The following is a 12,130-nucleotide window of genomic DNA, read 5'->3' on the forward strand; positions in this document are numbered from 1 at the left end:
GTAAATGTTTGGGTCAATCAAGCAATTAAGAAAAGGGGTTGGAGATGAGCAAATGGCTATATTTATCTTTACTGAGGCTGGTCTGTTGCACATTTTTCTATGCCATCCATTTTTTAGCAAGGCAAAACTTGAGAGCTGAATTTGTTTAATGCTGCACTGATCGCAATCTCAGAGCAACCACATCTCACTGTCATCTCCCGCATGTGAAAACAACATCAGAGAATACCTTTGTATTCCACCTATAATGTGCATCATCCCTGAAGGTATGCTGTACATACCTTTAACCCTTGTCATGAACTTTTACCTCATATCTGAAAGGTCAATCCTCACACATTCCTCATGCCATGTGACGCTGTGTTTTGGCTCCTTTCCACAGGGGACAGGATAAGCTAGCTGTTCCTTTCCAACAATCATAAGCACTTACTGACCTGTTCAAACATTGCATTGTTCTGCTTGCTGTTTGAAGGTGATAAAAATAAGCATAAAATAAAGTAATACTTAGGACAAAGAAAAGTAAGGTGCTTAGGACTAAGAAAGCATCTAAGAAAGCCCTCCAGAAAGCACATGGTGCATCTGTTGGAGATGCATCAGGACCAGGAGATGATTTTTTTTAGCTGTTTTGTTCTTTGCTATTTTTTTTAATCATACTGGATCTCTTAGCTGCTGATGTCATAAGGCAGATGTGACCTGACCTGTCAACAGGACAGAAACATGCCAGGTAGAGGAGGTAAAGCACCATGAATGCAGAGCTTCTCTCAGGCTCTGCCAATGTGGGAACTGTTTCAGCTGCTGCCCAGAAACAAGAGGTATGTCTGCCTGACTCACACACATCTGCCGGTCAATCCTGATGCTGCCATGACTAATGGTAAGAATAAAAATATGGCCATTGTTTGGCAGTCATACACAGATTTATTGATTCACAATGTGACTGTGACTTTGTGTTAAGAAAGGGCCAGTATTCTGTTTTTACCACCCCTGTGTGTAGAGGTAAATTTGTTATTTTTTCCAGATGAAATTTCCCTCCAGTTCATACTAGGCTTGTCTGGAGTTCTTATCATTTCCTTCCACAAACGCAGAAACATAAATTTGTACGTCACTAACAACACCCAAAGCAACCCAGACGTAGAGTGGTAGCTTTAATGAAGTGATAATGTGTGCATTACACACGGAAGTTTCCCCAGATAACATTTGCGGAAATTACAACAGGAAATTACACTATGATATTGCACTACTTTTCCAATATTTATTCACAAAAGCCCAGGAGTTCAAATAAAAATGAAAAAAAAATAAAGATTGGAAATGATTAAATGTGGTGGGGGCAGACAGTCCAACAGAATGATACAAACTGACAGAGAGAGAAAAAACAGACAGACACAATCATACCAACAATCACAGTCAGTCACACTTACAGACAGGCCGATGATAAAGACAGGGGATCAAAACAATGATACTGAGTGGCAAATAAATATCTCCTTTCATTCACTGCAAACAGCACTAGGACTGGGGTGAGGTGATGACTCATGCCCAACCACACGTAGCATGCTGCCAGGTGACCCTGCATCCATCCAGGGCAGCCATGTTGAGGTGGAATGCTTGGGGAGACAGTTGGTGATGTACAGGTTAAGAAGCAGGGTATATAACCAACGCATCTGACACTTTCACCCTGATGTCTGCACCCTTGAGTAAGGTGCTCAGTCTGAATTGCTTCAGTGAACAATGTAAACTGTGTAAGTCACTCCAGATAAGGATATGTAAATATGGCATTGTAATGGAAGTTGATTAAATGGCCAGAGAGATCCAGACTGAGTATTTTGGCCCAATCTGTACGCTAAAGGTGCACTGACAAAATGGAAAAATGTGACTAAAATAAAGATAACTGAGGGAACAAGCTCTGCTCCTATCTCTGGTCTCTGAGAAGTGAGACAGTAGGTGCAAAACAACCCATAAACTAACACTCCCAACAACATAACACTAACAGACAAGATCTGCTGTCTGGAATGTCTGGTATGCTGTTGTGGGGGCAAATGAGAAAAGCCTGAACACACTTATACCAAACATCCGGCCCAAATGAAATATTGTTTATTACACAGTGGAGCAATTTGTATGTCTGTGCTTCACTGTTTCAAGTGATGTTTGACATGAAGTCTAGACCAGAATGACAAATACAACGTTTACCTTTCAGTTATTACAACACCAGGAGAGTCCACCATCCGTCACATTATTCAGCAGCTTCACAACAACTGCCTATGCAGTATATTGATTCAAAATGACATCCCAGCAATAATCTACTAACTCCTAGACCCCTAACAAATACAATTTTCAAATCATAACTTGATCCCATCATCAGAGGACAGTCCTTCTTTTGGTGAGACATCTGTCTGACTTTGACCTAGACTTTTCCTTTTGACAACAAAGCTGTACCTACCTACCTGAATGCTCTACTACAAGCATATGTTCCCTCTCGACCACTATGTTCTGTTACTGAACAGCGGCTGGTGGTCCAATCACATTGCACCTAACTGTTTGGATATACATTTGATTTTGCCAGATAAAAGCAGAAGTAGGTTGTGGTATTGTGTATTGGTAAGCATTAATCTGCCCCTCAGATGCAGAATCCTTGGCTAAATGGTGGCTACAGTCATGTATGGTTTAATCTGAAAGAGGTTCAGGTGCCAGATACTTCTAATATAATCTTAAAGAATTCTGCCTTTTTAGCCAATCTTGAAGTTACTTCTTAAAAACAGTAACATCCTGATAGACCACAACTGTTGCCTTCTCCTCCCCTTCTCCCCTTTCTGAGCACAATCAGCGTGTGTGTGTGTGTGCATGTTTGTGTGTATGTGTGTGTGTGTGTGTATGTGTGTGTTACTTTGTGTGTATCTACATGTTCGGATCACTTACACTTATACCCCACAATTAATTGTACCCTCATGTCATGGGAAAAATGTGGAAGAACCAATGCCATGTGATAACGTGTGTATTTCCCAATATAGCAGCAAAATCACCATTTTGCTGGTTCCTCTCCGCCAACTCTCTCCTCTCAACCCATGGCTATTAATGTTTGGTGAGCTGAATGTACAAATGAGAATCTCGAAGATATTTACATTTTACATTTATTCATTTGGCAGACGCTTTTATCCAAAGCGACTTACATAGGTTACAGTTCTTTACAATGTTATCCATTTACACAGCTGGATATTTACTGAGGCAACTGTGGGTGAAGTACCTTGCCCAAGGGTACAGCAGCAGTGGTTACAAGTGCTGCTCCTTAACCACTATGCTACACTGCCGCCCACAAACAACACTGGAAACACCAGATATATATATCTGGTGTTTCCAGATATTTGGATCGAAAAGCACAAAATTAAGTTCTGAAGAAACATCCAGGCACTTCCCCACCATAAAATGAATTATGTGTGGGTCAGGGAGGTGGAGAGAGCTTCTTTTTAAGTCAGGCCTCTTTGCTCAGTTTTTGCCTATGCTCAGCCTTGACGTTCAGCCTTATGCTCAGATAGACACTCAGTCATCCATTCAGTCATCCAGTCTGTGGCTCAGTTTCTCCTGCAACTTTTTGGATTTGTCCTTTTGGAGTTTTGCTGCTATTGTGAGTGGTTCCTGTGTTCTCCCTCGGGAGAGGTAAACAATTGGCTTGGGTAATTTTCTCTTCACGCATTCATTCATCCATTCCGTGATCCATCCATGTTCTTGTTTTGTTAATGTCTTTATGTAATTTAGTGTCTATTAAGGTCGTGGACCAGGTCTGTAACCCAGACTCTGAATTTTGTCTTTGCCTTGGTATAACTGCTCAATAAACCTTTTTAATTTATTCCAGTTGTGATTGTATAATTCTGGCAAAGGTTGATCCACCAGACTGCTCATTTCCTATCAACAAATTTGGCGATTTAATTGATAATTCATATCTTTAATCATAATTATCAAATTTAATTATTTAATTTAATTATTTAATTTTTATTAAATTCTCACTTCCCCAACAACCACCAGCTGCAGCCCCGAGTGGAAGAGATCCGCAGGTAGGAGGAGAAGAGCAAAGGACGTACAGATTTTCCACCGTTTTAAACCATTTTCCACATTTCAAGGAACATGCCATTACCTGCTTGCTCTACTGGAAAGTGTTACGGAAATTGTTTCATAATGTTTTCTTTTCCCACAGACTTACTCATTACTGCAATATGTGTTAGATATGTTCAATGACAGTGTCATCGTTCATAGGGGGCATGCTTATTTGTCTTTCTGCAGAGGTGGCAAGGCCAGTCTGCTTTCACTGCAGAGACATTCAGGATGGTGACAGTTTATCCAAAGAACTCTGATGAGCTTTTTACCCACTCTTATCAAGGGGCACTTGATAATTCACAGTCATTTGACTGAAGTACAGGTTTTGATTTCAGAAGGAACTGGGCTGCAGTTTCAAAAGCCCTCATGTTCTTTTTACTGCATTTCAGTGGCTGTGGTGAGTAATAACAATACACATTAAAATGTATATACAATATGTATTAATGCACATAATTCCCATATATGTAACATTTCCATGTTGCATTCAGTTTCTTTTCATCACTGTCTCCAGCATGAGCATGAGCTGAATATTGTATATTTCAATGGTTGTTAAGGATATTGCACATACACCTCATCCTAACACATAGCTCTTTCATATAATGTATAAAAAGGTTTCTTCACAGCACTATACACAATGTTACACTGCCAGTATGGCTGCATCGTTGTCAGAATGATTTCAATATTCCCCTTGTAATTGCACACTCCTGCTGCCAGTGACTAATTCTGACTCATACCAGCGACAACTACTCTGCTTGTGCAAAATGATAACCATTATCTAGATAAGTAAGTGCATGTGGTTTCAGTAAAATTAATGTCAATCCAAATGATATCATTCTACCAATAACCACACACCCACTGTCCCCTCAAAAATGTGTTTTAATGTGAATATAAAAAAGCATCAGGATTAGTTTTGAGAATTCCTCATCTGTTTAAGTTGTTAATTAAGCTGTGATTCGTATTATAGCCTTAGATAGCATGTCTGGGCTCTGCTGAAACAGCATCACATGTTAAATTACATTATTTTATATTATTCACCTAGCAGATGCCCTCATCCAGGACCCAACCATGACTTAAGTACTATCTGTTTAAGAAAGGTGGATGTTCACTGTAGGTTAAGAGCTGACCTCGGGGGTACAACAGCAGTGCCCCTCTGAGGAAGTCTTCCAGCAGCTTTTGACCCTTACCAGCCCTGCTCCTTACCACTACACCAAATAGCTGTGCACAGATGTCCATTATCACTGGCTGCACTCATGGGAATATAAGGGCTCAGCCATGATGGGAGAATGTACATTCTGCCCATAGCAACTGATCCTGAATCAGAATGAAAATTTAACACTAAATCCTTCAGGTTAGGTCTGGGAATGGGCAAGCTGATCTTAGATGTGTTGTCAAGGGCAGGAAGTCAGGGAATGAATTTTAAGTGCTATTACACATGAGTTTTAAAGCCATGAATTATCAATGAATGCTTTATGAGGGTATGGGGTAAACATCACTAATCTCTTACCTCCAAGTAATAAAGAGTAAACTAAACTCACTGTTAAAACACTGTTAAAACTCACAAACTCTGTGTTACTCAATCTGCCAGTCCAGGTGCACTGTTGCATCATTACCTTAGCAGGGGCACATTTCTGCTGCCAGTGACTAATACTGACTCATTTCAATGAAAGTGCAAAGTGAATCATATTCTAGAAAAAAAAAAATGACTCGTGATCCTAATCAAAAAAAAAAAAGCATCCTCCCAAGTGGCAGTATTCAATTGATAACCACAGAGGTACTGTGTCCCGTCACTTTCAAAATTTTATTTTTGTAGTCTTTGAAAATGTGTTCAATTGTGAATAAAAAAAGCACCAGGAGAGATGTGAGAATCTGCCATCTGTTTTAATGTGCTCAATAAGATGAGATTCATATTATAGCCTCAGATCTATGTTTGACTGTCTTGATATCAAACATCCAGCCCCTGCACTGTTATAGATAACATGTATTATAGATACCCTACCATACTCTGGGAGTTTTAGCGAGGGCATGTGGTAAAGCATATTCACTTGTAGTAATATTATTCATTTTCTTCCCATTCGATATCAATGTGGTTTCCCTCTAACTACAAAACATGAATTAGTAAGAGACAATGGCATAGTGCGAGTGATAATCATCAAGACTGTACTTTCTACAGCTGGTGTAAGGAAAATGGGGGCTTTGAGAAAAGGAATGCTCACACATTTTACAGTTTGGCTGAGGTGACTGTATAACACAGGAAAGTTACATGGTCCTGAGCAAGACGCAGCATGCTCCAAGACCTGCAGATCATGCACCCTGTATGTAATCTTTGGGGAAAGTTTTGCCTCCCACACAGGGAGTTCCCAGGAATTCTGATACTTCCATGGCTTTTATCCAGGCGGGAACTCCCATTAGCTCACCTCTAAATACATATACGTTTGTTGTAATGTCAGGCTGACAACATTGCAAGGACACCTAGTAATAGGACAGAAGAATTAATGCTCTCCCTTTCTAAGCAAGTGAATAGTCACAGTTCTGTTTGATGACGAGGCTTTCTCTCTATTGGTGGAAATGAGTCAGGGCACTTATGCTCCTGTTTTATTACACAAATGAGGATCTGTGAGGAAAGCTCTTGCTCACGCTATCAAGTGTCATTACATTACATTGCGTCATTTAGCAGATGATCTTACCCAGAGCAACTTCCAATTAAGAAGCCCATGAGATGATTCAGTTGTAATTTTACCGTATAGATTACGAACTGTGAACTCTGCCAGTGAATTACTAAATATTGTCACCCAACAAAAGGAAACCAAGATTCTGGGACACAGTGAAGGGGATCCTTTTTGCTTCATTCTGAGGGCCTTGTCCACCATAGCAGGTCCATGCTCAGATGTAGCTGTGGCCTTTTCAACCATTGATATGTTTAAAAAATTAATAACTACAAAGCAATGCGTGAAATTCCGTATTTTGCAATTGCAATTTTTGGCTTGTTATAACACATTGATTTTATGTACACATCAACAAAAAAAGGAAAAGACATCCCAAAGACCAATCACTCCACAGGAATTTACATTTCAGCTGACAATAACAATATAGGCTGACTCAGATCAGAAATCTCTGTGTGAGAATGAGTTACTGCTTACTGTTATCATAAGCTAGTTCTTTCTGTTATCATAAGCTAGTTTTTTTTTTCTTCTAACGCTGTTCAGACATTTGCACAACACCAGTCTTGAAGTGGGGCAGTTGGTTGTGTTGCTTGGGACAAACAGAGACCCTAAACAGCAGCCAAGCCCACACCACTCCTGCATATTATTCCAGGCAAGCCGTGTATTCCAGCATCCCATACTGTACTCAGCTTCACAACAAAAACAGCTGTTGGTGGTGCCAAGAAATGGAACTGCTGTCTGATGACGTGTCGACTCACCAGGTGATGATGTTCTTCTGTTGTATTGATTAAGAAATACACAATGTGTCACCGTCAGATGCAGCTCTGCAGCAAAAAAGCCCCTCCGTCTGATTTTATCAGACAGAGATCATGTCGTATGCCCTTAGTACTCATGAGGGCACTGGGTGTGATCTTCCATCCTTCAAACACACTGTGCTCCCACATATGCACACACACTCACAAACACACCTACACATTCAAACACATGTATGCAAGCCCTCACACACAGACACACACAGGCCCCTGTTTTCCCCAAATCGATGACAGGATCTTAAACCGGGTGCTGGTGGGCTGTCAATCCCCTGATCGTGACAGGATGACCTTGGACATTTTTATGTCTTTCACTCATACTGTCAGGAACGGGGATCGGGACACAAACGCGGACCACCTGGTAAACGGAACCAAGCGTTTAATAATAATCGTCGGGCAGTTCGTCGTACAGGGGCAGGCAGAGTTCAAAAACACGGGGAAGCAGTCCGGGGGCAGATCCAGGATCGGAAGTCGGGGCAGGCAGAGTCGGTAACCAGGCGGGCAAAAAGTGTCAGACGGGACCAAGTCGGCAGGCGAGGGACGAAGTCGGGAGACAGGCAGGATTCGGAAAACAGCAATCAGATCTCAGGGAAACTAGAGCGGGGACAAGACAGGAAGAAACTCACTGAAACGAACAAGCAATCAGACAGGGACACGCAGGGGAGATATAGGGCAGAGGTAACGAGGCGATGGGGTGCAGGTGAGCAGACAGGCAGCGGGGCGGGGCTGAAACACAGGGGAAACATAGATAAGGGGAAAAAAAACGAAAACACCGCGACTAAGGGGGCGGAGCCCTGACACATACTAGCTGTCAGATAAATTACTTGAACCTGAACTTATTGCGCTTGTTCTCAATAATACACTCACATTTCTAGCAACAATACCTTATTTTCATAAACAATTAACAATGCTCAAAACAGCTCGTTGACTCAGTGAAACCTCACAAATCCTGTGCAAAATGAAACATTAACTTCAATATCCTGTTACAGTTGCATACTAACAAGAAAAACCAAACTCAAACTGAAAAACAGGAGAAAAATGTTCCATCCTCATTCCATTCCTCTGCAGGATGTCATCAATGGTAAAGAAGCTGTGCATGTTGAGGATCATTGTCCTCTGTGATTCATTTTTGAATGTCAACCAGCAGTCTTCTTTCAACGTTGTGCACAAATACAAACATGTTGACACATGGGGCTACAATTTCCAGTTTTACACATATAAATATAAAATACATCTATGCTTTATTACATCAGTTCACTTTTGGTATTCAGTTACACACTGTATTGCATTTACATGCTTGCATTGCACTATATTGTATGATACTGCACATAAGAGTACAATAGATAGCACAGCAGCGCACTGAATAATGTTCACTTACCTGTTCTCATTTCTAAATGTCTGAATGATAAAGACCACAGTGAAATGACGAAAAACTGGACTGTATCCACTGTCCAGCCTCCCTCATGCTCAACCCATGATTGGTAAAATGATCAAGCAGCATTGCAAAATCGTCACAGGAAACATTTTACCCTCCTCGTGGGTGAACTCTTCCTCATCCCTCTACCTCCACTTTTGCACCTCACTGCTCCATGTGGTTTTGTTGTTTGTCAGTAATGAAGGGTTAGTCTGTGACCCCTCTCATGCCTGCTAAAGCTGTGACAGATAATTGAACGGTTAAATATCTTGAGTTTGTAAAAGGAAAGCGTGAATGCAATTGGTAGTTGTATTTTGGTATTTCCAGTCATATCTGTCCCACATGAACACATGAGATTCAATTATGCAAACTGTTCTGTGAGGTTTTACTCCAGTGAGTGAGTCATCATTCAGCCATATAAGTTCTTCAACAAAGGGACTCTCAGGTTACTGACCTGGATAACTGACCTGGATAACTACAACTATTTCAGACTGAGTTCTGTCAGCAGAAGAATGTCGGGGCTCAGGCAGGGACTCAGGCGCGGACCACGGGAGCTTCGGGTTCCAAGCGTCTTTAACGGAATCGTCAGGCAGATCGCTAATCAGAAAACAAGCAGGGTCGAAAACCGGGAGGCAGTCCGTGGACAGAGCGAGGATCGGGAAATCGGAGCAGGCAAGGTCGGGGAACCGGACAGGCAGGCAATCAAGCGAACGAGGCAAGGAGGCAGGCAAAAACGAGGTCAGGGTACAAGCAGGGTCGAAAAACGGGAAACAGGCAGACAGAAGCATAAAGCAAACGCCGGGGACGAAACAGGAGAAAAACACTGTGACGAACTAGCAACAGGACAGGGAAAAGCAGGGAACATATAGGGCAAGGCTGACGAGGGGATGGAAAGCAGGTGTGCAGGCAATCAGGCGGGCGGAGACCGGGCGGGGAGCGGGGCAGGAAAAACACAAGGAAAACAAAAGCACGACAGCTAAGGAGGCGGAGCACTGACAAAGAAGGCATAGGTGAAACTTGGTAGTAATCATAGCAGAAGCACAGAGCCTTAAAGTTTTCAAGACCAGGCTTGACACAACACTAGATGCAGACTCAAGACTACAGGTACAATAAAGAAGTTGAACTGCCTGTTTTTGTCAATAAGCTTCTTATGTCCTTAAGCAGGCATATCACGTGTGGTGTTTGTTTAATTGCTCCATCCTCAAAAGATCGAATGAGGAAGCAACCATAATAAAAAAAAGCACTTGGAGATTTGTTTTGCTCTTGTTTTTTTCTGTCGTTCTTGGGTAACTAATACCTGAAGACACACCTTTGTGGTTTCGATTAGACAGTATTATGGAAACCTAAACTACCACTTGCTATACAGGAAATTTAAAAATAACTCAACATTTCAAGCTAGACTTTAATTCAATTCAATTCAATTTTATTTTTATAGTTCTTTTTACAACACAAGTTGTCACGAAGCAGCTTTACATTGTACCCAGGCCTGGGACCCCCTGAGAGCAAGCCTAAGGCAACAGTGGCAAGGATAAACTCCCTAATTTACAGGAAGAAACCTTGAGCAGAACCCGGCTCAGAGGGGGAGCCCATCTGCTTCTGGCCGGCACTGGGCAGATAGAGTTAGAGAGAAAACAAAGTTGTACAGTGTACTTTAAGACATTTGATAGACAGTAGTAAGTTTACAACAGAGTAATTACAAAATGTATCCTAGAATGTCTGGTTCTTGGCACATACAGTAGTTGGCTAGAAAACAGTGATTAGTGGATGATAAGAATGACAGGAATGTACAGCAGAGAGGCAGGAGAGGAGGGGCAGGAAAAAAGGTGTCAGTGTGCAACAAGGAAAAACCCCGGCAGGCTAACGTTATGGCAGCATAACTAGGGGACGGCAAGGAACCGGCATAGTCATGAGGGTGACCCTAAGGCAGTCAACAACAGGTCACGGCACAGAGTCCATGTCATGAGAGCAATGACCACTTAGTCCACCAGAGACTCCATGATCCATGCCAGCACCAGGCCATGTCCCTCAGCTGAAGGATTTACTGTATAGATATGTTTTGATCCTAGACTTAAAGGTGGAGAGAGAGTCTGCTCCCCGAACCTTGGTAGGTAAGCTGTTCCACAGGAGATGGGCTCAATAGGAAAAGGTTCTACCGCCTATAGTAGTTTTGCCCACTCTTGGAACGATGAGAAGTCCGGCATTTTGGGAACGAAGGGCTCTTTGTGGAAGGTATGGTTGAAGAAAATCCTTAAGAGGGAGGGGCAAGCCCATTTAAAGCCTTAAATGTGAGTAAAATCAATCCGGTATTTAATGGGTAGCCAATGGAGAGAAGCTAGAACTGGCATAATGTGCTCAAAACGTTTAGTTCTAGTTAAGATTCAAGCAGCTGCAGTTTGTACCAGCTGAAGAGGTTTTAGTGAGACATTTGCACATCCTGACAAGAGGGCATTACAGTAGTCTAATCTGGATGTTACAAAGGCGTGGATTAACTTTTCAGCATCATTAATTGACACAATTTTCCTGACTTGAGCTATATTTCTCAAATGGAAGAAGGCTGTCCTAGAGGTGTTAGCTATGTGAGTTTCAAAAGAGAGCTCAGGATCAATTATGACACCAAGGTCTTTGATAGCTGCACTCGAGGCAAGGGAGACCCCATCAAGGTCCAGTGTAAAATGAGTGAATTTGCTCCTGATTGAATTTTGGCCAACGACCGATATTTCGGTTTTGTCTGCGTTAAGAAGGAGAAAATTTCGGGCCATCCAATTCCTTACATCTCTTAGGCAGGCCTCCATGTTTGATATATTCAGAGGGGCATGAGGTTTGACTGATATGTATAACTGAGTGTCATCCGCATAACAGTGGAAGCTAATGTCATGTTTACAGATGATATCACCAAGAGGCAACATGTATAACAAGAAGAGCAGAGGCCCAAGCACAGATCCTTGTGGTATACCATATCTTACTTTGGAACAAGCGGACGATTCATTGTTAATGGAGACAAACCGATATCGTTCAGATAGATAGGACCTAAACAAAGATAGAGCCTGTCCACTTATGCCAACCAGGTTTTCGAGGCGGTACAGGAGGATACGATGATCGATGGTATCAAAGGCTGCACTCAGGTCTAGTAGCACAAGAAGAGAGATACAGCCGTTGTCGCAGGAGAGTAGAAAATC

The sequence above is a fragment of the Megalops cyprinoides genome, chromosome 5 (genome assembly GCF_013368585.1).
Source record: "Megalops cyprinoides isolate fMegCyp1 chromosome 5, fMegCyp1.pri, whole genome shotgun sequence".
Classification (NCBI taxonomy): Eukaryota; Metazoa; Chordata; class Actinopteri; order Elopiformes; family Megalopidae; genus Megalops; species Megalops cyprinoides.